The sequence below is a fragment of the Gracilinanus agilis genome, chromosome 1 (genome assembly GCF_016433145.1).
Source record: "Gracilinanus agilis isolate LMUSP501 chromosome 1, AgileGrace, whole genome shotgun sequence".
NCBI lineage: Eukaryota > Metazoa > Chordata > Mammalia > Didelphimorphia > Didelphidae > Gracilinanus > Gracilinanus agilis.
Genome location: NC_058130.1, coordinates 401,411,454 through 401,435,949, shown reverse-complemented (window position 1 = coordinate 401,435,949; position 24,496 = coordinate 401,411,454). Strand labels below are relative to the sequence as shown.

The 24,496-nt window shown below is 39.1% G+C and overlaps 1 protein-coding gene across 1 annotated transcript in view; it reads left to right on the top strand.

The window, feature by feature from the left end:
- The window catches only part of LIPG (lipase G, endothelial type), a 191,296-nt gene that overhangs the window by 88,053 nt on the left and 78,747 nt on the right, over nt 1-24,496 (top strand). The gene's annotated exons all lie outside the window — the stretch shown is intronic.

The window sequence follows — 24,496 nt, the reverse complement described above, 5'->3', positions numbered from 1 at the left end:
CTAATAAAATCACAGGTCTGGTTAAAAAAAAGAAAAGAAAAGAAAACCCAACTCCATGGGTTGCCCATTCAGTTGCTTATTACAGTCTGAACAATAGGCATTGAGGAAAATGCATCTTCGGAGACAAACTATGGGGAAACTAAAAAGCTTGAAGTACTCAGTAACCAAAGCCAATTCCTCCGTGAGACTACTAAGGACTTTCAAGAGTACCAACCTCGCAAATCGCAAATCCCACTCTATACAGGGAGAACAAAGGCCTAGCATGGGGTATGGGGGAGGCAGTCTGATATAGTTTGGACGGCTTGACTAGAAGGCATGGCTGGGAAGCAGTTCATACAGTGGGGGAAATCCTAGGGGTTTTACCACTCTATACACTTAATGTGAGTCCGTAGCATGATGTGTGAGCTAAAAAAGCTAACGAGAATCTAGAGCGTAGCAACAGAAGAACAATGTCTCAAATAAGGGATTGGTGTATCTGAAATAATGAGTTAAGGTCTAAGGCTTGAAAATTTTATTTTTCTAAATTCTTACCTCCTGTATGAGTATTGTTTCCAAGGCAGAAGAGTGGCAAGGGCTAGGCAATTGGGGACTTGCCCAAGGTCACATATAACTAGGAAGTTTCTGAGGTCAAATTTGAACCCAGGACCTCCTGTCTCCAGGTTTGGCTCTCTATCCACTGAAACATCTAGTTGCCCTATGAGGATCAGGTTTGTTTGCTTGTTTTTAAACCTTTACTTTCCACTTTAGAATCAATACTATGTATTGGTTCTAAGGCAGAAGAGTGGTAGGGGATAGGCAATGGGGGGTGGTGGTGGTGGTGGTAAGTGACTTGCCCAGGGTCATCCAGCTAGGAAGTGTCTGAGGCCAGATTTGAACCCAGGACCTCCTATCTCTAGTCCTGGCTCTCAATTCAATGAGTCACTAAACTTCCCCCTGAGGATCAAGTTTTGAAAAAGACCTTGACAAACAGGCATGAGTCTAGATGAGGTAAAATTATGGTATATAAGGATTAATTTAAGGAACTTGAGGACATTTAGCTGAGAGAAGAGAAGACTTAGGAGGTTCTTGACCCCTGTCTTCAAATATTGGAATGGTTGACCCATGGAAGAAGATTCGATTTATACTGCTTTGTTCTGGGGGCAGATCCAAGCACAGTGGTAGAAGTTAGTTACAAGGAATCAGATTTCAGCTCAACATAAGATTAAGCTTTATTTTCTTTCTTTTATTTTTTTTAAATCCTTACCTTCTGTCTTGGAGCCAATACTGTGTATTGGCTCCAAGGCAGAAGAGTGTAAGGGTGGGCAATGGGGGTCAAGTGATTTACCCAGGGTCACACAGCTGGGAAGTGTCTGAGGCCAGATTTGAACCCAGGACCTTCCGTCTCTAGGCCTGACTTTCAATCCACTGAGCTACCCAGCTGCCTCCAAGATTAAGCTTTCTAACAATTAGAGTTTTACAAAACTAAAATGTGCTAGCCTTGAAGGAAGGGCTCATTTCAATTTTGTTGTTGTATCTCCTTTACCTAGCATAGAAATAATAACAATTCTAATAATAATAAAGCTAACATTTATATGGTGGGTAGCTAGGAGATACAGTCGATGGAGTACTGGGCCCAGAGTCAGAAAAACCTGAGTTCGAATCTGGCCTCAGATACTTACTAGCTGTGTGGCCTCAGTTTCCTCATCTATAAAATGAGCTGGCAAAGGTAATGGCAAATCACTCCAGTGTCTTTGTCAAGAAAACCCCAAATGGGGTCCCACAAAGTTGGACATGACTGAAAATGACTGAATACAACATTTATATGGTGCTTTAATGTTTGCAAAAATGCTTTACCTTTAGTTTCTCATTTGATCCTCTCAATAATCTTGTGAAGTAGGTATTATGATTACCTTCATTTTGTAGGTGAAGAAACCAAAATTGAGGGAGGGTAAGTGATTTGTCCAAAGCTTCATAACTAGTCTTCCAGGTCTGCATAGCTAGTCTCCTTAACTCCACATCTAGTGTTCTATCCATTAGGTCCCTAGCTTTTTGGGAAGGCTCATAATTCATTCCTTCACCGATTGATTGAGAAGTAGTGAGGGGGGCTGCTAGGTAGTATAAGTGGAGAGAGTGCCAGGCTTGGAGTTGGGAGGATCTGTGTTCAAATTTGACCTCAGACACTTCCTAGCTGAGTGACCCTGGGCAAGTCACTTAATCCCAATTGCCTAATCCTAACAGCTCTTTTGCTTGGGAACTAACTGATACTTAAATTTAGTATTGATTCAAGGCAAAAGGTAAGGGTTATTTAAAAAAAGAAAAGAACAGAATAGTAGTGAGGGTCTGACTGGACCACATGATCTTTGACATTCCTTCTATCTCTCTGATTCTATGAGAAGAGAAATGGGGCCATGTTTTTCTCTCCTCATCTGAATATCACTGCATCTTTCACTTCTGCTAGGCTTCTTTTCGCCCTCCTCTTCTAGATCCAAGCTCCCTCTCTCATTCTCACCTTATGATTTGCTTCAGATTCATATGCTGGAGATGGAAAGACGAGTCCAGCCAGTGTAAAACTGAGCCCCGAGTGAACTGGAAACTTCTGCTGGGTTTGGAGTCAGAGAGATGTAAATTTGAATTCTGCCTCAGCTATTTATCTTGTAAGTGTCTATCGGTGATTGGGCAAATCAATTAACCCTTCTCAGCCTCAATTTCCTCAGATGTAAAGTGAAGGCGTAGTATTTAATGGCCTCTAACTTTCCATTCAGCTCTAAATCTACGATCCTATGAAAAGGGGAGCAGGCTAGGGAGGAGAAGTTGGCCAAAGGATTAGGTAAGGAAGTCTAATTTCTTGACCTCCCACAGTTTTGTGCTGGTTCTGTCTTCCCCTTCCCCCTGTGCCCATTTTCTAGACTTTGCCTTCTTTGAGGCATAGCCAGTGAAGTCAAGGCCTTCTTGTCCAAAGTCAGATTGTACAGAGAGCTAATATTGACAGCCCAGTGGGTGATGTTGGCTGGGTCCCACTGGACCATAGAGCTGACTCAGCTCCCAGCCTTGATTCTTTCAAGGAATAGGACTGGGCTTCATTCTCAGAACTATAAAGCTTCTTGTTAGGAGCTTGGCTCCTTACCAAGGGATTCTGCCTATCTTCCAAATAAACTTCGGGCAAGTCTTTAAATTGAATCAGGAATGAGGGGGTGAGAGGGGTGGGAGGGGAAGCCAGGATTTTCAAAAGCTTTTTAAGTGTGTCAAGAGAAACAAAAGAATGGAGGCAAATGTGGAAAACATAGTAACATTAATCAAATGTAACCAGTTGGTAAGGATACAACATTAAAGACCTAGGGCTCTTGGACACATTAAAAAAAGTCTTCTATGTTAGGTAGTTTTTTTTTTAAAGTGGATCACAGACACTCAACAGTTTGTATCTATAGTTAAAACCCAATTTCTTAGAGATAGAAGACTAACAGCAGGTGTGAATTCTAGAAACCACACCCCTCTTTTGTTCAAATCACTTTGCATTGTTATTTCTCCTTGTCCCTAACTTACTGGATGATCTTGCGCTAGTCACTTCATCTATATTGGCCTTGATTTTTCTGCCCTAAAAGAATAGGGAGATCAAATGAGATGATTTCAAACGATCCCTTCCACTTGTAAGATTTTAAGTGCTAATGGACAATCCTCTTGGGCTGTCTAAGGCATGACCTTGCTTTTGGTAAATCTAATAGATGAAAATCAGAATTTCCAAAATAGATAAATTAAATGATGATTGACTTTGTTTAGGGATCCACAGACTTGGGAAAAGATTCACTTCAGGATTCCTTTAAATAATAGGCATTTATAGCAAACTTAAAGTTTACAAGAGCTTTATTTGAGAGGCAGTGTGTTTGAATGGATAAACAACTAGCCTCAAGTTCAGAGAGACTTGGGTTTGTGGGCTGCCTCTGACACATACTGATTGTGAGACTCCCAGCAAGTCATTTCTCACTGTAATCTCTAAAGGTTAGAAGTTTCAGAGATGGTGTTGACTTGCTTTCATTCAGGGAATTTCCTTTCTCTGAAATTCTGTGTACTAATGAAATTATAGTTCTAGTCTTTATCCTTTTGTTTATTTAATTCACATATCTATTTATATTATCTAACCCAAGTCATAACAATTCTGCGAAATAGATACTAAAAATATTATTATCGCCATTTTCAAGATAAGTAAACAAGATCTTGAAGAGGTTAAATTGTCAGACACATAAGAATTCTCTTCCTTCCTATCTATCCCCTCCCTACCCATTGAGAAGGAAGAAATGTGCTATCAATTATACATGTGATATAATGCAAAACATAGTTCCATATTAGCTATGTTGCAAAAAAAAGGTAAGAAAAATAAAGTGAAAAAATTATGTTTCATTCTGTGTTCGGACTCCATCATTTCTTTTTCTGGAGATGGATAGCATTTTTCATTGTGAGTCCTTTGGACTTGTCTTGGATCATTGTATTGATCAGAGTAGCTAAGTCTCTCACAGTTGATAATCATTACAATATTGTTGTTACTGTGTACAATTTTCTTCTGTTTCTGCTAACTTCACTTTGAATCAGTTCATATAAGTTTTGCAAAGATTTTTTAAAAAATAATCCTGCTCGACATTTCTTATAGCACAATAATATTCTATCACAATCATATACCCCAGCTTGTTCAGCTATTCCCCAATTGAAAAACAGTTAAAAGATATGAACAGGTAGTTTTTTTATTTGAAAATTTTTATTTATTTAATTAATTAAGAATAGTTTTCCATGGTTACATGATTCATGTTCTTTCCCTCTGCTCCTCCCACCCCCTCTAGTAGTCAATGAGCAATTCCACTGGGTTTCACATGTGTCATTGATCAAGACCTATTTCCATATTATTGATATTTGCACTAGGGTGATCATTTAGAGAAGTGGTTCCCAAACTTTTTTGGCCTACCACCCTCTTTCCAGAAAAAAATATTACTTAACCCCCTGGAAATTAGTTTTTTTTAATTTTAATAGCAATTAATAGGAAAGATAAATGCACCCGTGGCCATCATTGCTCCCCTGGATCACTGCAGCACCCACCAGGGGCAGTAGTGCCCACTTTGGGAATCACTGGTTTAGAGTCTTCATCCCCAATCATATCTCCATTAACCCATGGGATCAAATAGTTGCTTTTCTTCTGTGTTTCTGAACAGGTAGTTTTCAGATAAAGAAATCAAAACTATATTTATGCAAAAATTCTCCAAGTCACTATTGGTTAGAGAAATGCTGTTTAAAAGAACCAGATTCTAGTGCTGCCATCTCTGAGTCTCAGTTTCTTTATCTATAAAATAAAGGAGGTTAGATTAGATGATCTGTAAGGTCCCTCTCAGCCCTAAATCTTATTATTCTCAATTTCAGAGATTTGTTTTTGCCACCCTGCCCCCATCCCATTCCTCAGGATTCATAAGCAATCTCCCTCGACCAGTTAAATCAACAAGGCATTTACTAGTCTGGTCCATATGCTTTACTTTTCCAAGCTCCTGCTAGAAATTCACTTCATTTTGTGTATCATTGTAACTCCACCTCTCACAACTGCCCCACCAAAATAAATGAAGGCTATTCATATATGGATAGTCAATCGATAACTTGTCAATCAAAAAATAAATCAATTACTTGCTCTTTCTTTGAGATTATTGGACAGGTGTTCCTAAATCCAGTATAAATTTATGATAGGAAGGATCTGCTAGAAGACATCATGTGAGAAAAAGTTAAACCTTCTAAAAAAGTTAATCTCTATAGGATGTTTTCCCCTAATTGTTGCTTTTTTATGACTTACATATGGTAGTTTAAAAGGCTTTTCTGTATTATGTAGTTTATGTAAATTGTTCACAAATAGCAGTAGGGCAGGGTAGGATGTGAAGAACTTTGGAAACTGTTGCAATGCTGTAAGTTTTTTAAATTCTGAAGAGACTTAGCCGGTCATCAGGAGGTTAATAAAATGCTCAGGGGAATGTAGACTCCTCAGCGAAAGGAAGTGTTTAATTATACAATCATTTTAATTGTCTTGGATATTTTCTTGAGTATCAGTTTTGATCTGGGATTTTATTTAAAGCCAGGAATATGGGTAGGGTTCCTCTTAACCAAATAGCCTGCTGAACAGGATCAGATAACTGGACAGGATGAAATAAAGTTATTTTTTCCCCATCACAGTTTTCCTCATTGCAGTTAAGATATATTATGGGTCAGCATAAGAAATTAAATGGGAAATTTTTGGGAGTTTTGTGGAAGCTGCATATAATATATGAAAGCTAGCAGATGACAGAAAAAATTTTAGAAACTCAGAAATGTATATTTAATCTAAAACTTACAACATGGTACTATAAACACCCTATAAAAGAAAAAGAAAAAAAAATCAGACATATTCTCTGGTACAAAGGGAGGGTCAAAATTTTTACATGAATTTTCCAGATCTCAGGAGCATTGTGTCCCTTACCCCCATGATGTGGAAGGATAACTGTACTAATATGTTGGGGAAATTGTTAAAGCATTATTTTAAATTTACAAGTTAGTGTCAAAGCAGGGAGAATGCTGGGTTTGGAAATGGAAAGTCCTCGGGTAAAATCCCAGCTTGGATGAGTATTGGTTGAGTAATTCAAGAGAAGTCCTAAATCACTTATTAAATCATAGCTAGATCACAGACTGTGTCAAGGATGGGAATTCCCATTTCATATGGGATGTGCCTCACACTGAAAAAATCTCATAGTTTGAGAACTTCCACACTGGTAGAACCAGTCAGGATTATAATTTTTTTTAATTATCAGATAGGATTCTCTGAGTGACATTTTATGGTAGATTCTTAGGGGAACAAGACTGGGGAGTAGCAGAATAGGAGGGCAAAGGGTTGTTTGACTTTGGTACTACTCATCCTTTAAGGCCCACCTCAGATGCATTCTCTCCAAGAAGTTTTCCCTGTCCTATGAAGTTGGAAGTAACTGTTCCTTTCTATGGTATGCCATAATATTTTCTACTTCTCCAGTTACACTATCCTGTTTTTCCTTGTTGGGCAGCTAGGTGGTACAGAAAATAAAACACTAGGCCTGGAGCCAAGAAGACCTGGGTTCAAATTTGACTGAAGACACTTGCTAGCTCTATGATCCTGGGCAAGTCACTTAATCCTGCTTGTCTTAGTTTCCTTATCTGAAAAATGAGCCAAAGAAAGAAATGACAAGCCATTCCAGGATCTTTGCCAAGAAAACCCCAAATGGGGTCATAAAGAGTTGAACATGACTGAAATGACTGAATAACAACACCATTCTTCCTTGTGTCTTAGTTATTTGTGCACATGGCTCATTTTCCCTACTAGACTATCACTTCTTCCTGGAGAACAAGGCTTAATTTGGAAAGAATTCCAAAGACTTTAGAGAGAGAACAGATAGAATCCCATGACCTAAAATTCTACAAGAAGGATTTCCTCAACAGGGATGATGTACTTTCAAGAATGGAATTTCATAGAACAAATATTACCTTGTGACTTTGGGCAAGTCATTTAATGTCTGTAGGCTTCAGTTTCCTTCTCAATATGATGATTGATCAAGAGTCAGCAAACCAGGAGGTGGGGGAACTTTCTGTTTTTCTATTGGCTCTGAGCTGAGAATGGATTTTTGCAATTTTAAATATCATTAAAAAAAAGAGGCTATGTATAGGATTTGGCCTGAAGACAATAGTCTGATGACTTCTGGACTGGATGGTCACTGAAGACTCTTACAGTTCAAAATCTATTATCCTATTGCACTATCTTACTCATCTTTATAGCACTCCCATCCAGAGTACCCAGCATCAGGCTTTCCAGAGAGCAAATATTCAATAAAGGTTTGCTGACTATAATTGAATCAAAGAAGATAAATAAATACACTTTGTAAATGGGAAAAAAAGAAAACAACTTTGAGTGGGAAAGGAAGAAAGACTATGGAAAGAAAAGTCCGCCAAGTCATAAGTAAAAAGGGATGCACTTTGTGCTGAGTGAAGGTCAGGAAAACTGGGAATCTCTTCTGCTTCGCCCAGAATTCCAAGGAAGAGTTGTTTGAGTACCAAGCCACATGTTTGAAAGAAGGGAAGAATGAGTAAGAACAGAAGTTGCTCCCATTTTCCAGCTTGCTAGACAGATGGTTATTTATCTTAGACAGAGAAATCAAGGGATTTAGGGATGATGTTGCTTGATCTTCATCACTGGAAGCAGAGAAAATATGGATTATTTTCATGCTCTCCCTACTACCTCATCCTTGGATCATCTCTGTTCCTATGAAGAAATCAACCCTCTCTTCTTTATCTGAAAGATATTTTTAAAAATTCTCCTCTATACCTTCTTGGGGTGTGGAAAGAATAATTGCTATCTTTGAAGTAAGGGACCTAGAGATTTAAAAATAAGACCTATGAAATGTATGATATCTTTTTTTCCCTGGCTTTTGGCCCCTCAGAAAAATGGGAGAAGAGTATCATTTTGCTCTTTTTTCTGTAACCAGGAAAATGAAGTATAAAGTCAGATGTGCATTAAATAATTTAAAAAGTATGCATATATGCATATGTATGTGTACACATGTAGGTATATCTCTTTACCTCTGTGTGCATATATGTATAATTTTATTTTTGTCTGGACCCATGATTTCATCCAGATAGAGACCTCATATCAAGGAACTCTCTTCTACTAATGAAGATCAACACCTTCTTTCCAGCTATGGAGTCTTAGGGAGTTTTCTGGGGACAATAAGAGATTAAGTCCCTCGTCCATGTTCATATGGCAATGATCAAGAGCAGAACTTGAGCTTAGATGGTCCTGATTCTGAGGCCAGCTCTCTATCAACTACACTATATTGTCTCTCAAATGTTTTAATATAACAAATATATTACATGAGTATGCTAAATGTGAATTGATATACTTAATGTATTTACCGAATCTAATATATGTCTACATTATAATAACAATGATAAATATTACATATAACATACATAATAATAATATATTGCATTTATCCACATATATCAACAGGGTAACACTTTGCTAGCTTTAGATTGCACTAGGACTTTGGGGACATGACATGTATGCACTGTGAATAATCAGAACTCCAGTTTATGAGGGAGACCTGAGAAGGCCAAACCATGACGAATGTGTAAGGGATGGACTTGCACTCTGGCCTCTTTTGATGGGAATCTTTCTAAAGCATATATACAACTAGAATGTTGTGTCATGTAATGAAATAGGGGGCTGTAGCTAATAATAATAATAATAATAGGAGGCTAGTTATGAAGAGGAAGGTATGGCCAGTACCAGGGCTGGGCTTGAAAACTGAATGTAAATGAATCAAGAATCCAGCACCCAGGCTAGCAGAGAGATAGGAGAACTCCTCTCTTGCTAGGCACCTAGCTCCTTTAAGTTGGATATTCCACAGCCCTGTCCTGATAAGGAAGTGACTTCTATTGGTGTGTGTAGGAATCAGACAGAAAGGGAATATGGCACTTCCTGTTCAACAGTAATGGAGTTTATCCTTGCCGTAGTACTTCAGAATGTTCAGAAAGCCATCCCTGCTTGGCCTTAGATGGTGGTAGGTAATAATAACAAAGTTCTTAGATTAAAGCTAAAGGGGTTTATTGATAATGGGGTATAGGTGAAAGGGTATTGGAAAGAAGGTTAGGTAAAACTAAAAACTAAGGACAGTTAACTTCTCTGACTTAAGTTTAAGATGCTGAAAGGTCTTTCCTGTATGCTCCTCTGCTGACCAAGGGCTCCTCTGGGTCAAAAAGATGCGTTCTCTTTGGTGATAAATAAAAATATTCTCTGGTTAAAGGAATAGTTTGGTTTGCCAGATGAGATGTTAGTATTGGCCTACAGAGTTAGTTTGATCCTACCTAGCCTAAAAGTACCCACATTCCCGCTCCTTCCACCCTGGATCCCCAAAGAGGTAGAAGGGCAAAGTGACAAGTGAAGTAGGTCAGGGTCTGCAAGCTCTTTTATACCCTGGCTTCCAACTGCCAGGTGGCACAAGTCCCCTGGCTCATGCCAGGTTCTATATTCTAACTAGGGCAAACTGCCAACTTGTCCCATGCAAATATGGCAGTATGATTTTCCATATTACAGTCAAAGATGATGTATAACTGAGCAAGAAGAACTGACCAGTATCATCAGGAGGCTAAGGAGGAAATACAACTTCTAATATTGCTCTGTCTTCTCTTCTTTTGAGTATTTGGCTTAGGATTCTGATAGCTCTCACTCGGATTTCTAGCTGGGGATGGGAAGGTGATTTCAGCACCTGGACTCCTCAGTGACTCCAGGCCTCAAGAGCACAAGGTAGCTATCAAGAAAAGGAATATCTGTCTCAGATTTGCTGTTCAGTCACCTATGCTCAGGGAAAGAAACTTAAAGTAGAAGAGGCATCTAGAGACTTGATTGAGATCTAGCTTCAGGCTCACTCAGACATGCATGTTTCCATGTAAGGGGGAAAGGGGAAAGGAATCTTTTCCTGTCCTCCAGAATTCAAAGGAAAAGATGTTTGAGTCACAAACCATGTTTGAAAAAAAAGGGAAGAGTAAGAACAGAAATCGTTTTTATTTTCAAGCCTGTTAGATAGATGGTTCTTTATCTTAGACATAGCTGCCAATGCTAGGAACCGTGGGGACCAAGTGGGAGAGTTTGTTTGTACATATACTTTAGGAAGGGACTTATCAGAAAGGGCCAGGGAATATTCTCCTTGGTTTGGCCTCTTTAGATCCCAGTCCAGTATATAAGGGGGAGCTCCTTTAATTTTCCTTGTTATACTCTCTCTCTCTGCCTCTCTCTGCCTCTCTCTGTCTCTCTCTGTCTCTCTCTGTCTCTCTGTCTGTCTCTCTGTCTGTCTCTCTATCTCTCTCTGTCTCTCTCTGTCTCTCTCTGTCTCTCTCTGTCTCTCTCTCTCTCTCTCTCTGTCTCTGTCTCTCTGTCTCTCTCTCTGCCTCTCTCTCTCTCACACACACACACACGCATATGCATACATACATACACATACACATGCATGTGCACACAGAAGTTCTGGCTTAGATTTGGGTTTTTAGGTTGTCTGAGATGTCATTTTGAACAATAATAGTTTTTGCTAGATGACATCTTGATGCCTTAAGGAAGACTTAGAGATGGAAGAGGTTATAGAGATCACAGAATCATAGTTTTGGAGCTAAAGTGTATCAGAGAAGTAATATATTGACCACCATCATTTTATAAGAAGAGGAAATCAAGGTCCAACAAAATGAATTAACTAGCTTAGAGTCAGACAGGTAGTAAATTAAAGAACTAAGACTTGAATTCATATCTTTGGACTCCAAATCTAGGACTCTGCTCAATATATCAGAGTTGTTGAATCACATAAAATTAGAGGCAAAAGGAATCACAGGGACCCCATTTGCCTATGCAACTAACTGGCAGTTATTTTAGAAAAAAATATTCTCAGGGTTCCATCAAAAGAATAAGGACATTATTATTAGAATTTTCTTACCAGTTGTAAATGAATCATAAACATCATGTTATTAATTTCAGTAAGAATAGCTGGGAGTAATGGCACCTACCTATATTTGTTATTGCTGGGAAGACCTAAGCTGGTGGGTCATTTGAGCTCAGGAGTTCTAAGCTAAAACAAGATTGACGCTGATTAGGTATCTGCACTTGTCTGGCACTAATATGTTGAGTCTTAGAAACAAGATCACTAGACAGCCTAAGGAGGGGCAAATTAGAGCAGATTGGGACTGTGAGTGGCTGCTATACTTCCAGTCTGAGCAAAATGGAAAGATCTAGTTAGAAAGAAAGGAATAAGGAGGAAGAGAAGGAGGAGGAGGAGGAAAAAAAGAAAAAAGGAGGAGGAAGAAAGAGGAAGAGAAGAAATAAGGAGGAGGAGGAGGAGGAAAAAGAAAAAGACAATATCTATTCAGGAAAAGACTTTTCTAACTTAGATGATTTGAGGGCTTCATCCTGGGTTTGAAATATCTCAGATAAAGCTATAGATTGTCATAGAATTCTAGAAATACTAGATTTGTTGTTGGAAGGTAGATTAGAGGTCACCCTGATCAATTCACTCCATCCCTCATTTTACAAATGAAGCAACTGAGGCCCAGAGAGCTTAAGTATATTGTGTAAGGTCACATAGATAGGAGGAAATTCAGATTTGAACTCAGGTCATCTAACTTGAAATCCAGCACATTGCTCCATGCTGCCTTTCATGTTCATTGTGCCCTCTGACAATGGGAGCTGGTCTTCTATGGGCAGAGTTTATTCGATTGTTTCTTGAGGTCCCCAGCTCATCTTATTTCTTTGGCTTGGAGAGATGATGAAAGGAACCTAAATTCCCCCCAATTAATTTCCTCTAAAACCTTTTTACTTTCCTAGAGCTCAAGAGGTACCACATTAATAAGGGAACTTAGCTGCTTGACATGGTAGTATTTGGCCTGGATTCTCTCTGCCAACCTAATGCTTGGCAACTATTGCCCAATAATTTTGTGTTCCTACCCAGCCCATGTTGGAACAATGTAGTCAGTGTTATAACTTCATGAATAGAAACCCTGGTGCTATAACTCTGCTTACTGCCCAGCCCCCAGGCATGGGAAAAGGAGTGCTTCTTTGGGGGCAGACAGGGAAACATTCTCATCCATTCTCCTCCCAGGGTTGAGGGTGGAAACGTTGTCAGTGGCTGGTAAGACTATGACACTCTTAGAGAGGTTCTCATGACCTTAGTGTCTCAGTGCTCCTGCATCTGGGCTCAGAGTGACCCCCAGCCCTCCTGAGAGTCATGTAAAGTGTACCAAGCGATTTCACAGTGGGCAGGTTCCTCACTGATCAAAAAGCCTTGGGCGGGATAATGGGAGGTTTTCCCACTTCTGAGCCTCTGCCCAAGTGATGCCAAAGCAAATGGGGCACCCAAGTAATACAGCTAATCAGCCAAGGAAATCCCTGGGCCAGGCCGAGAATATCCAGCTGACCCAGGCATGAGAGCAATACAATTAATCTTGGAGCTCCTCTGAGGCATGAGTTAAAGGGTTTTCTCCACCTGGAAGTTTGCCAGGGAAAACCTTTGCCTGTCCCAGGCCATGTGTGCAGCCCCATCTTGCCTCTACTCTTTTGTTAGAGTCCCTTCTATTACCAAAGCTAGGGGACAAGACAGGATCACCCCTCAACTAGATGCAAACTGTGCTACATTAGGCTTCCTCCAGGATCAAGTTTGGTTTCAGGAGAGATGTTTGATCTGTGGTACTATGAACAAGCTGCATTAGATGAAGGATTGAAAGATGCATTCCTCACCTAAATTCTAGGTGTTTTCCACTTTAAATGAACATTTAAATTGTTGTCCCCAGTACCCACCCAGAATGCCCTTTGAGGCTGGCAACCTGGGGCAGTGAAAAGGTAGACCAATTTCCTAAAAATCAGACCTTAAAGAAAAGGGACTAGAATTTTTTTTTTAAAGCATCGTATCTGATCCTACAGAATCCTCTGCCTGTGGGTAGGATCGTGGGTGAGGTAAATGGACTTAAACAGCGATAAAAGACAAAGCATCGAGTGTTTGAAAAGTGGAAATAAGTGGCTGGTGGAAGGAGCAAATTTTATCAGGATATGGGACTTAAAAAAATGGAAACAAACATTTACTTTATTCATCAAACTGAAAACTCTAAATAAAATTTAACTAAAAAACCGAACAATTAAACTTTTCTTAAAATATAAATTTGAACATGAGACACCAAATAACACCTCCCCTGAGTGCTTTTTTAAGGCATTAGACTGTGGCTAGTGAGGTATGCCGGTGAAGTACAGCTACACTATTAAACACACTCAAAAACACAAGTATGGCTTAGTCCAGCATTGGGGAAGACGTGGCCCCCGTGCAGAGCCAGCACTCGGGGAGCTGCTCCATACCCCCTCTTCCCAGAGCCCAAGGACATTTTTTGCATGCCTCGCCCCTCTGTCCAGCCACTCAAAGCAAGGACTTCCTCCCCTCAACTGTCTCCAGTAATCCGGGTCTCACGGTTTGAATTTGTCCTCTGGGTGCTCAAACTCAGGAAAGGAAAGGTTCGCCAACGAGGGAGCCTTAGTCTGTTGTATGAAGAAAGGGCACAATTGCAAGTCAGCTGTGAATTGAGTAATAGTAGCTCACATTTTTGTGTTGTTACTCAGTCATGTCTGACTCTTCGTGACACCATTTGGGGTTTTCTTGGCAGAGATACTGAAGTGGTTTGTTATTTCTTTCTCCGGCTCATTTTACAGATGAGGAAACTGAGGCAAACAGGACTAAATGACTTCAGCAGGGTCCTCGAAGTAGGAAGTAGGAAGAAAGAAAGAAGTGTTTTGTGACTGAGCCTGTGGTCTCATCCTCCTAGGGAGTTCCTGCTGAGGAACTCACTCTGCCAATGCAGGCCAATACCTCCTCTGAAACTCTAAAGTCTTAGAACACTGAGAAGTTAAATGATTTGACCAAAGGTTTACTGATCTTGAAGGCAACTCTTTATGCACCACTCCATGCTGCCTTTTTTTAAATCCTTGTCTTTAAATTTTCTGTCTTAGAATCAATATTGTGTATTGGTTCCAAGACAGCAGTGATAAGGGCTAGGCAATGGAGGGTCAAGTGACTTGCCCAGGGACATACAGCTAGGAAGTATCTGAAGTTTGATTTGAACCTAGGACTTCTCTTCTGTAGGTCTGGCTCTCTATCCATTGAGACCCCTAGCTTTTCCTTCTACATAGGCTTTTGAATGTCAAAATGTAAAAGTAATAAACTTAGAACTTATATAATATTTTTAGGTCATGACTTTAAAATTTCAGATCCGTTATATTTTGGTGCCCAATGGCAAAACCCTGGCTGTCACACTCTGGTTATGGCTCTGGTATCCATCATGTATTAACGACAAGGAGAAAGAGAGTTACTGGCTTTGGATTTTCTGGCGGAGATTATGATCCAGTACACAGATGAGGCAATGATGCTGCCATATAAGACAGTTCCTGCAAGATTAAGTGAGGATATTGGACTATATGTGCTCTGAGGTGACTTCCAGTTCTGTATATATGATCCTATGAGTTCATAAGGACTAAATTCTGTGGTGTGCAAAATGTAGGCATTCAGAGAAGAGAGTGAGGATTGTAGACTAGACTTGTAAGAGAAAGTTTCATGGAAGAAGAGATTGAATTAGGCCTTGAATGCAGGATAGGTTTTAGATCATTAAGGCATTCACAGGACCTTAGGATTTATAGCTCTAAATCTGCCATGTATTTCAACATCAACATCTCCAGGGTTTAAAATCCATACGAAAAATTCTACAGGCATTATTACCTTCAGTTTGGAGGAGGAAACTTAGGCTTAGAGAACTGTCCTTCCGAGAGTTGTCCCAGGTTATATCACTGGTCAGAGGTGAGCTTTGGACTTAGGTCTTCCCTGAAGCCAAATCCAGTGTCCTTCTTGGTGTATCTTTACAGATTAGACAGAACAGAGTATCATATGGTAGAAGCAGGAATGAGCACTGGTATGTGTGGGCACAAGGAGAAGACTATGATGATCAGGATCAGTATGAATGTTGCTCTATTATGGGTATCTGGTATGCCTTCTGGCAGGACAGCAAAAGAAGTCGAATTTGCTAGAATTTATTCATCCTTTGTTTAGAAGAGAACCAGTGATATCATGGGGTGATGTCTTGACTTGAAAGTGAATTGGATTTAAGTGAGACAGAGTTGCTCAAAGTCAACAGCCTCACTCTCTCTTCCAGAGTCATTGAAGTCCAGTGGCAGGACCAAACTTTGGATGACCAGTGATGACCTGGGATGCAGTGGATGATCCTGGCATCTTCCTTGTCTGACCAAGCTCTAGGTGCTCCACAGTGCCTGCTTCAGCTGCCTTCATGGTCATTGGAATAAATTGTTCTCATCTGCACATTCTACCAGGAGAAGTCTTTCTTCACATGTTTGGGGTAGATACCTCACTAATTCACCTGTGGGTTTGAGACCTGGCAGTTACCCTCAAACTGGTTTAGCTGAGGCAGTTTTACCAGGTTTACCAGGCTGTGGCTCCTATGCATACTACAGCTTCTTGGAGCCATAGGTGAGGACCAGGTAATAGGTGGGCACCAAAGATGGATGGGTAGCCTGAAAAGGGCCGAACAAGTCCTTACACCAGAGGTGCTAGTCCTCCCAGAACACCCCATGTACCCCACTAGAATTTATTATAGCATAACTAGGATTGGATGAGCAGGACAACTGTTCTGGGCACAGAGCTCTGTTGGTTAGTTTGCTTAGTACTGACTTTTGCAGTTATTCTAAACTCTTCCAACTTTCGCCAGTTCTGACCATCTTTTGTCTCTGGTTTTGGTTAATACTGGGGCTGAAGTCATAGGCTAGGAAGGATGTCCATGGGAGCAGGAGCAGGATGCATGGTTGACACTTGGTCTCTATTCAAGGTCTGGCATGGTACTCCTACTGATATTATTCCAGGGACAATAATACCATTAGCATTGTATTAGGGATATTGTTGATATTGTCCTCATAGCTCATATTCATTTAGCATCTCACAATTTGCAGACAACTCTCCTTCCAATGATCCTGTAAGGAAGGTAATACAAATATTATTATCCTTACTTTAAGATCAGGAAACTAAGGCTACAAATAAATAAAAAGGAATTATCTATTTAGAGCTAGATGAAATGATTGAGTGCCACTAGCTCAATGCCCCACCTCCCATCATATTACAGATGAGAAAGCCCAGAGAATTTGAATGTCTAGCCCACAGTCACACAGGTAAGTAAGAAGCAGAGCTTTGTATTTGCATTTAGGACTTCTGAATTCCAGCTTAGACCTCTTTCCACTATACCATGCTGCTTCTCAAACTGAGTCACTACCATATTCTGACATGTATTTTCATTCCCGTTATTCCTCATCATATTCTATTCCAGTCAGGCTGATCTTACAATTCTACTCAACAAATAGTTATTGAGAATTTACCTTACTCAACGCATTGTGCTAGGTGAGTGGGAGAAACAAAGATGAATCTAGTCATCAAGCCACTCAGAATTTAGTAGGGAAAATAAACCATGTACAAAACAATAGGTATAAGGGGGTGAAAGGAGGAACTGGCTTGAGAGCTTCCAGTCCTTATGAGCTTGTACAACATGCTCTGCTGAGGTAGTCCCCCATGGACGTTGGAGCATGTACAGCTGATATTCCTGTCTGATTACCATGTAAGGAAGAAGTGTCTATTGATTTTCTGATGAGCTGAAATGGAGAATACTTAGAAAAAGACATCAGGTAAGGCATCTATTCTTTTTTACCCGGCTACTACTGACACACTGTAAGCCTCTGAATGGGAAGCTTGTGTGAGCATTTGTAAGCTATTTAACCAGTCCTTTTGTGAAATGGAAATAATAACAGGTGCACAGTCTACCTCTCACAATTTTGGTAAGAAAAGCATTTTATAAAAGATGTGTTCCACATCTTAAGGGATCTGTCTAGCAGCCGTGTGAGGAGAAAGAGATTAGAGATGCAAAAATGATTGGGGATGACCTTACAGGAAAAAAATCTTGAACTAGGTGGGTTGCAGAGGGAATAGAAAAGAGGGATGGATCTCTAAAAGTCTATGATACTGGAAAGGCATGTATGTGTTGGGCAGAAATAGACTGTGAGATGTTACTCACCAAGAATTTTGCAAGGGGAGCCCAACAAAAGTTATCATTGTAGAGAACTGATGACTGGAAAGTAAAGTTGGCTGGTCATGCAATGAGAGAAAGGGATATGCATGGATGGCCTATGATGATGTATTGGGATCCATGCAATTCCACAAGAACTAGAAGGATGCTTCTCATCATGTTCAGTAGAATCTTTGTAGAAGATGAAGTGAGGGACTTGGATAAGAGAGGCATAAGATTAAAGGACATGAATAGGTTATATCTATACCATGGAAAGAAGCTTTGATGAGTTCACAGATCCACTGAAGTATCAAACAAAGTAATGGGGGGGGGGGGGGAAGACAGGATTCTTCTATAAAATTAAAATTAAACATTCACATAAGTTCTCCTGTGGAAAATGTGTATATTTCTTATTTTAGTTAGATTTCTGTCATGCATGATTTATTTCAATTTATTATGTCAAAGAATAACCATCACTGATAAGATGAATTTTTAAAAATTACAGCAAAAAGGACAATTCTGAGGGACTTAGGAGAAAGAACACTATCCACACCCAGAGAAAGAACTGTTGGAGTAAAAACACAGAAGAAAAACAATTGCTTGATCACATGGGTTGATGGGGATATGATTGGGGATGTAGACTCTAAATGATCACCCTAATGCAAATATTAATAATATGGAAATAGGTCTTGATCAATGATACATGTAAAACCCAGTGGAATTTCTCATTGGCTATGGGAGGGGGTGGGAAAAGGAGAGGGAAAGAACATGAATCATGTAACCATGGAAAAATAGTCTAAACAATCAAATAAATAAATAAACAAAATTTTGAAAATCATGGTAAAAATGTGTCATAAATTCAATTCACACTATATCCCTGAGATATACATTTTATCCTGCCTTTCCTAATTTCATTTTGTTATTCATACCATTGAATACCACACACTTTTTCAGTAGCAGAGCCTAGACAACAGTTGAGCTTTCTGGGTTACCCATCAAATCGTTTTTCCTTTAGATCTCCTTGCCATTTAAGCTCCTCATGGGCTCCTCTTGTACTTTTGTGCATTTTCCATAGCATTATTTATAGGTCTGGGAGCACATTAAGTATCCAATAAATCCTTGGTGATTGATTTATCCATATCTTATCATCTGCACCATCAAGAGGATTTAATATGTTGACTTAGTGATCTATGATCTCAATTAAATGAGCATTCCTTCTAGTGGAATTCACATTCTAGTGGTGCATATCACAACTCATCCATTTCTTCTTATCCTATGTAATGCTTGTCCATTTGTTGTTTAGTAATTTTCAGTCATGTCTGAATTCATGACCCCATTTAGGGTTTTCTTGTTAGATACTGGGATGTCAGATACTTCTCCAGCTTATTTTATAGATAAAGAAATGGAGGCAAACAGGGTTAAGTGACTTGCCTAGGGTCACACAGCTAGAATGAGTCTGAGGCTGGACTTGAACTCAGGTCCTCCTGACTCCAGGTCTGCTGTTCAATCCTCTGTGCCACCTAGCTGCTCATGTACTCCCATAAGCCCTACACTGGGGAGTGGAGTTCCACCTAAAATGCTGAAAGCCTTCCTCTAGGTCTTTAAACATTGTGTGTATGTGAGTACCAGGGCAGTATTTGGGCTAGGTATTTTTTATTTCTTTATTTTTTACTTTTTCTATGTGACTATCTTACATCTTTATCCAGTCATATATCCACTGGATATATATATATATATATTAATTTAAATATTTTATTTTTTTTAGAAAAAATTTCCATGGTTATATGATTCTTGTTTTTTGGATGATATCTTTTAATCCATTTCTTTCCTTTATCACTGGTAGTATGCTCTAACCTATTCATGGCTATCATACATTTCTCCACTGTTCTTTGGGTAACCTACCATTTAGATTATTCAGAAATTGTGGTGTTCCATAATTCACATCATCAGAAGTATATTGATATTAAAAATATGAGTTTTTGTTTCGAAGAGACTCTTTGCTGGGATTATACATCATACATTATACATCATCATTTTCCAAATACAATCTAGCCCCTCTTTATTCTTCCTATTTAATTTTGGGCCTCCTTAATTGTCCAAATGTGGAATCTTTCCAAGATATAAATGAGTGTTGGTAGATCTCTTTCTACAGGTTGTCAGAATATCATTGTTTGAAATAACATGAATTTTTCATCCACTTGATTTTCCCTATGTAAATTGTTAAACTGAACTCATTAAATGAATTAAATGAGGTTATGGGCTTCATTTAGGAAACTTTGACTTGATGCAAGCTGTACAATGTTATTTGAAAACAGGAATGTCTGGAGGTCTTTTCCATCTATAAGGGATCCCTCTTCCATTTGGACTCTTTACTGAACTTCTTCCAGAAAAGTGGCAAACACCTTTGGTGAGCATGTATCTTCCTGTTTTGTACTTTATTGGGGATTGATAATTAAAGAACCACTGAATAGAGTTATTTCATTATAATATATGTGCATTTATATCTTATATTTCATACGAACTTAACTAATATGCACACGTTATTAGGTCAAGATTTGGGGTTTCATTCAAAAAGTTAAGTTCTGGAATGTTGCCTCTTGCCTTAGAACTTGCAGGCAGTGGGGGTTGCAAGGCAGAGTTCTGTGGAATGCTGAGCTGGTTTTTTGAGCCAGCTGTCTTTCCTGAGTGCTCTGACCCATTGGAGCTTGGTGAAGGAGGAGGCATTCCTCTGGAGCTCGTGGCGTTCCCTGTGCCAATTCAGGAATGCCAATATCAACATTTAGTGACTGTGGCTGTGATCAGAGAGAGATTACCAACCGAGAAAGAAGCAAAGAAGATCTTTTCTTTCCTGCTCTTTGTGAATCTGACTGTGTGGAGAAAGAATGTCATTTTTGATCCACCAGGGCCCACCTTGGAGACAACATATAAGTTAATTGATAAGGATATTTAGATTTAGGTTAGATCAGATAGTTGGGAATTTAAAATAGAATAAGGAGGATAGGAAAGGTTTTGAGTTTACTCGAGGTAAGAATAAAGGATATGAGACCTTGAGGGCAGTGGGAAATAGCTTAGTACCCCTGGTAGAGTTTAGGGAACCCCTATTTTGAAACCCTTATTACTATCCTTTCTTTTAAACCTTAACATAATAAATGAGGGTTTTTTTTTTTTTTTTTTTTGTAATCAGCCTCCAAGGAGTTTTCTGCCAGAGTTCAACTGTATACAATTCTCTTCAGCTAAAACAGTCAGATTGCTTGAACAATAGTTACAAAGTAAGGGACAAAAGTTACAAAGTAATATTACCCGCCTTTTCAGTTTCCCATACATTTATCAATGTCCCTTTACAATGGGAAACATCTTATTGGAAAAAGCCTATAAAGCTGTATTTTCCTCTACTGAATCAAATGCCCTTTTTAAAAAACAAAACAAAACGCTTACTTTATCTCTTAGTACAAAAGACTAAACAAATGGGCAGAAAGTGATTTGCCCAGGGTCACCCACAACTAGAAAGCATCTGAAGCTGGATTTGAATTCAGGTCTTCCTGACTCCAGACCTGCAGTCTATCCACTGCCACCTAGCTGCCTGCAAATGTCTTTTTATAGTCCACAAACAATAAACACAGTGAGATCTTGGGAACCTTTCATTCAATCATATGACATACTAAATAACAGCATTTTTGAAAGCCTATTCATGCTCTCCTCTCAAATTTTCATCAAGGATATACATGCTATGCACATGGATCACTCTCATATTTTGTAGTCATGAAAGAGTAGGGGCACGGATTATGAATTGATGTCCTCTCAATCTTTTTTTTTTTCAGTAGTAATATTGATGGTGAGTCTATCCAATCATTTGAGATCTTTTTTCTCTTTCAGATATCTTGATGATGGGCTCCCATGTGGACTTATTGTTTCTCTCTGCTCTGGTCTAGTCCAGCTGATCTTGCCTTCATTTTTTTTTTTTTTAGGGCTGAGATATTAGCATCCATTCTACTGTCACAGATGAAGAAAAGAGTTTGTTTTAGAAATTTTGACATCTTGGTTTGTTATTTTCCTTTTAACTTTTTTCTCTCTTTTTTAAACCCTTATTTTTTGTCCTAGTAACAACTTTACTGGCTAGCCAAACAGTGACTTACCCAGTGTCACACAGCTAGAATATTTCTTTTTTAAAATTAAATTAAATTAAAAATTAAAAAAACCCTTACCTTCTGTCATAGAATCAATACTGTGTATTGGTTTGAAGGCAGAAAAGTGGTAAGAGCTAGGCAATGGAGGTTAAGTGACTAGCCTAGGGTCACACAGCTAGGAAGGGTCCGAGGCCAGATCTTAAAACAGGATCTTCCATGCTCTCCATCCACTGAGTCACCCAGCGGCCCCCAGCTAGAATATTTCTGAGGCCAAATTTGAACCTAGATCTTCTTGACTCCAGGTCTGGCACTTTTCCCACTGAGCCACTTTATTGTCTCTCACTTCTCTTTTTATGAACTTTCAGAGCAAATTTGCTTCTTGTAAAGCTTCCCACAAAATTTTTTCTCCCTCAATGTTTTATGAGGCTTGTCCTCTATAATGTTTTTCATAAATCATAAATTAGATTGTGTTCTAAACAAGAGTTTTGCCCTTGACTTCAGGCCTCTCCATTTGGCAAGAAGATCAAGTGTTTTATGGTTGAGGCAGTTTCTGTGGCTCTCTTGTAATGAGCTTTTATTATAGTGATTTCTTTACAGCAGTAAAACTTCCATCTTTTTTCCTTTTTGTTTCCCATTTTCCAGCATCATTTACTTGCTTGAATATGACAGATTAGTGTGGATTTAATTGCATGTTTTCTTTCCATCTTTATCCTTTTCTTCAATTTGGTTTTGATTTTCTTCTTTTCTCTAAGAAGTTGATGATCTGGATGTATATAGAAAGCTGTTTTAAAAACAACTATCCCATCAGTTAACTAGCCAGTTCCCATCTTTTAAGCTATAGTCAGTTTCATTTTTTATAATGTTGTTTGTTGTGATTCTTTCTGAAACCAATATTTATAGCGTACAGACATGCCACTTCTGGCCTCTTTAGATTTCTGAGCCACAACTTACTCTCTGTAAATATATATGTATATATGCACACACATACATGTATATTTCCATGTATGTATATATAAAACCATATATACACATATATTTCACTATTCTTCCCTATGCCTATGTTTGTCTCTTTAATTTGGAGGGGCTTATTGTGTTTGAACTCTTTCAAGTAGTATTTTCCTGCTTCCTTCTCCCCTGTAAGAAATGTTGATGGATAAACTGAAATTATCTGCGTTTAGTGGTCTTTTTTGATTGAGATCATGATGAGTATTATAAAGAAGATGACAAAATGTCTCATGAAATGATATTTCTTTTTGTTTTGGGTTCCATCTCTGCCAAATCCTTTCATTTGCTTTTACAAACATATTATCCTCTCATTATGGAGCAAATTCCTTCTAACTTCTGACTTCATTTGCAGTAAGGATGTCAGCATTGAAAGGATTAATTCCTTGTAGCAGTATGTCATCTCTTTGGACATTAGAACAAGGGTTTCACAATGAAAATATAAACAGATTAATGTTTATATGCAGTCTAAAAACTATGGTTTTTCCCACTGAATTTCTTGTGAATGTTTCCTCTTTCTGACACTCTATCTTTGTCATTACAGAATGGAAAGGATTCAAATTAAGAGTCATTTTGTATTTTTCATTGTTTTGTGGCTTGCCATGGCCAAATAACTCTTCACCTAGTGGCTAGGCTCTGGGTGGTGAGCCTTCCTGGGTTTAGCTGAGCTGTTCCTTGGAGATGCAGTCTATTGTTGGGACTCTCCTCAAAGCCTTTCCAGGATGATGAGACCTTAATTGTCTAGGCTCCCGGTTTTGTAACCTTTTCTGGGTCACAGGGCCCTTTGTCAGGCTGGTGAAACTTATGGACACCTCAGAAGAATGCTTTAACTAAGTAAAATAAAACGACAACAACAACAAAGGATAGTGGAAATAGAGACATAATATTCTCTCCTTCCAAGCTCGAAGACCCCCTGATATCTATATCTAGAGCCACGTGGGGTTAGGGTGACATCACTCCCACTTAATGCTTCATGGTTAATAAAAGTGCTTTCTCTATAACTGCTCTGTGGGGGTTTTCTTACCCAGATTTTCAGAAACATGAAGTGATTTGCCTTGTACTAACTACCCTTTTAGTTAGGCGATGACAGATGTGGTTTCTCCTAAGCATAAAGGGCAGTCAGAGGAGCCCAAATTAAGAAAACTCAGCCCTAGGAGGCTAATGCAACCTGTCACTGTAAAGTTGCTTAAGCCTTGAAAACCATTTTCTCCAGGAAGTTAGCATTTGCCTTCGAACCCTGCTTGGAGCCTCAGGTCCCAGGGAAAACTCCTCAAGCATGGGGTGCAGCTTGGGGGTGGGAAGGGAGGGACGAGACCTAACCGAAGCTTCTCTCTGCTTCACTACCTGTCACCATGACAACCAGTCTTTGGCTCCTCCATGAGAACAATGGGAAGATGTTAGCCTTTATTCTTGGCTCAATGGAATTTCAGTCTAAGAGCCTGTCTTGGAAGGTGATGAGCCAGACAAGAAGGCTGATAACAGAAACTCCTTTCACAATGAAAGGAAAAGGGTTTAAAATTTTTTTTAATTCCCCTTTTAACCAACAAAACAAAACAACCTTAAAACAAATGAATATCCCAGGCCCCTTCCTCTCTCAGAAAATTATTACTAAACATTTCCCAAGATTTTATTGAAGAATTCTGTTCTTTCCTGGAGGACTGGGTGACTAGTAGAAAATTCAATTATATCCAAGTTAATGTACTTCAAAAAGCATTTGCTAAGTTCCTACTATGTGCCAGGGTCCTCGTGAT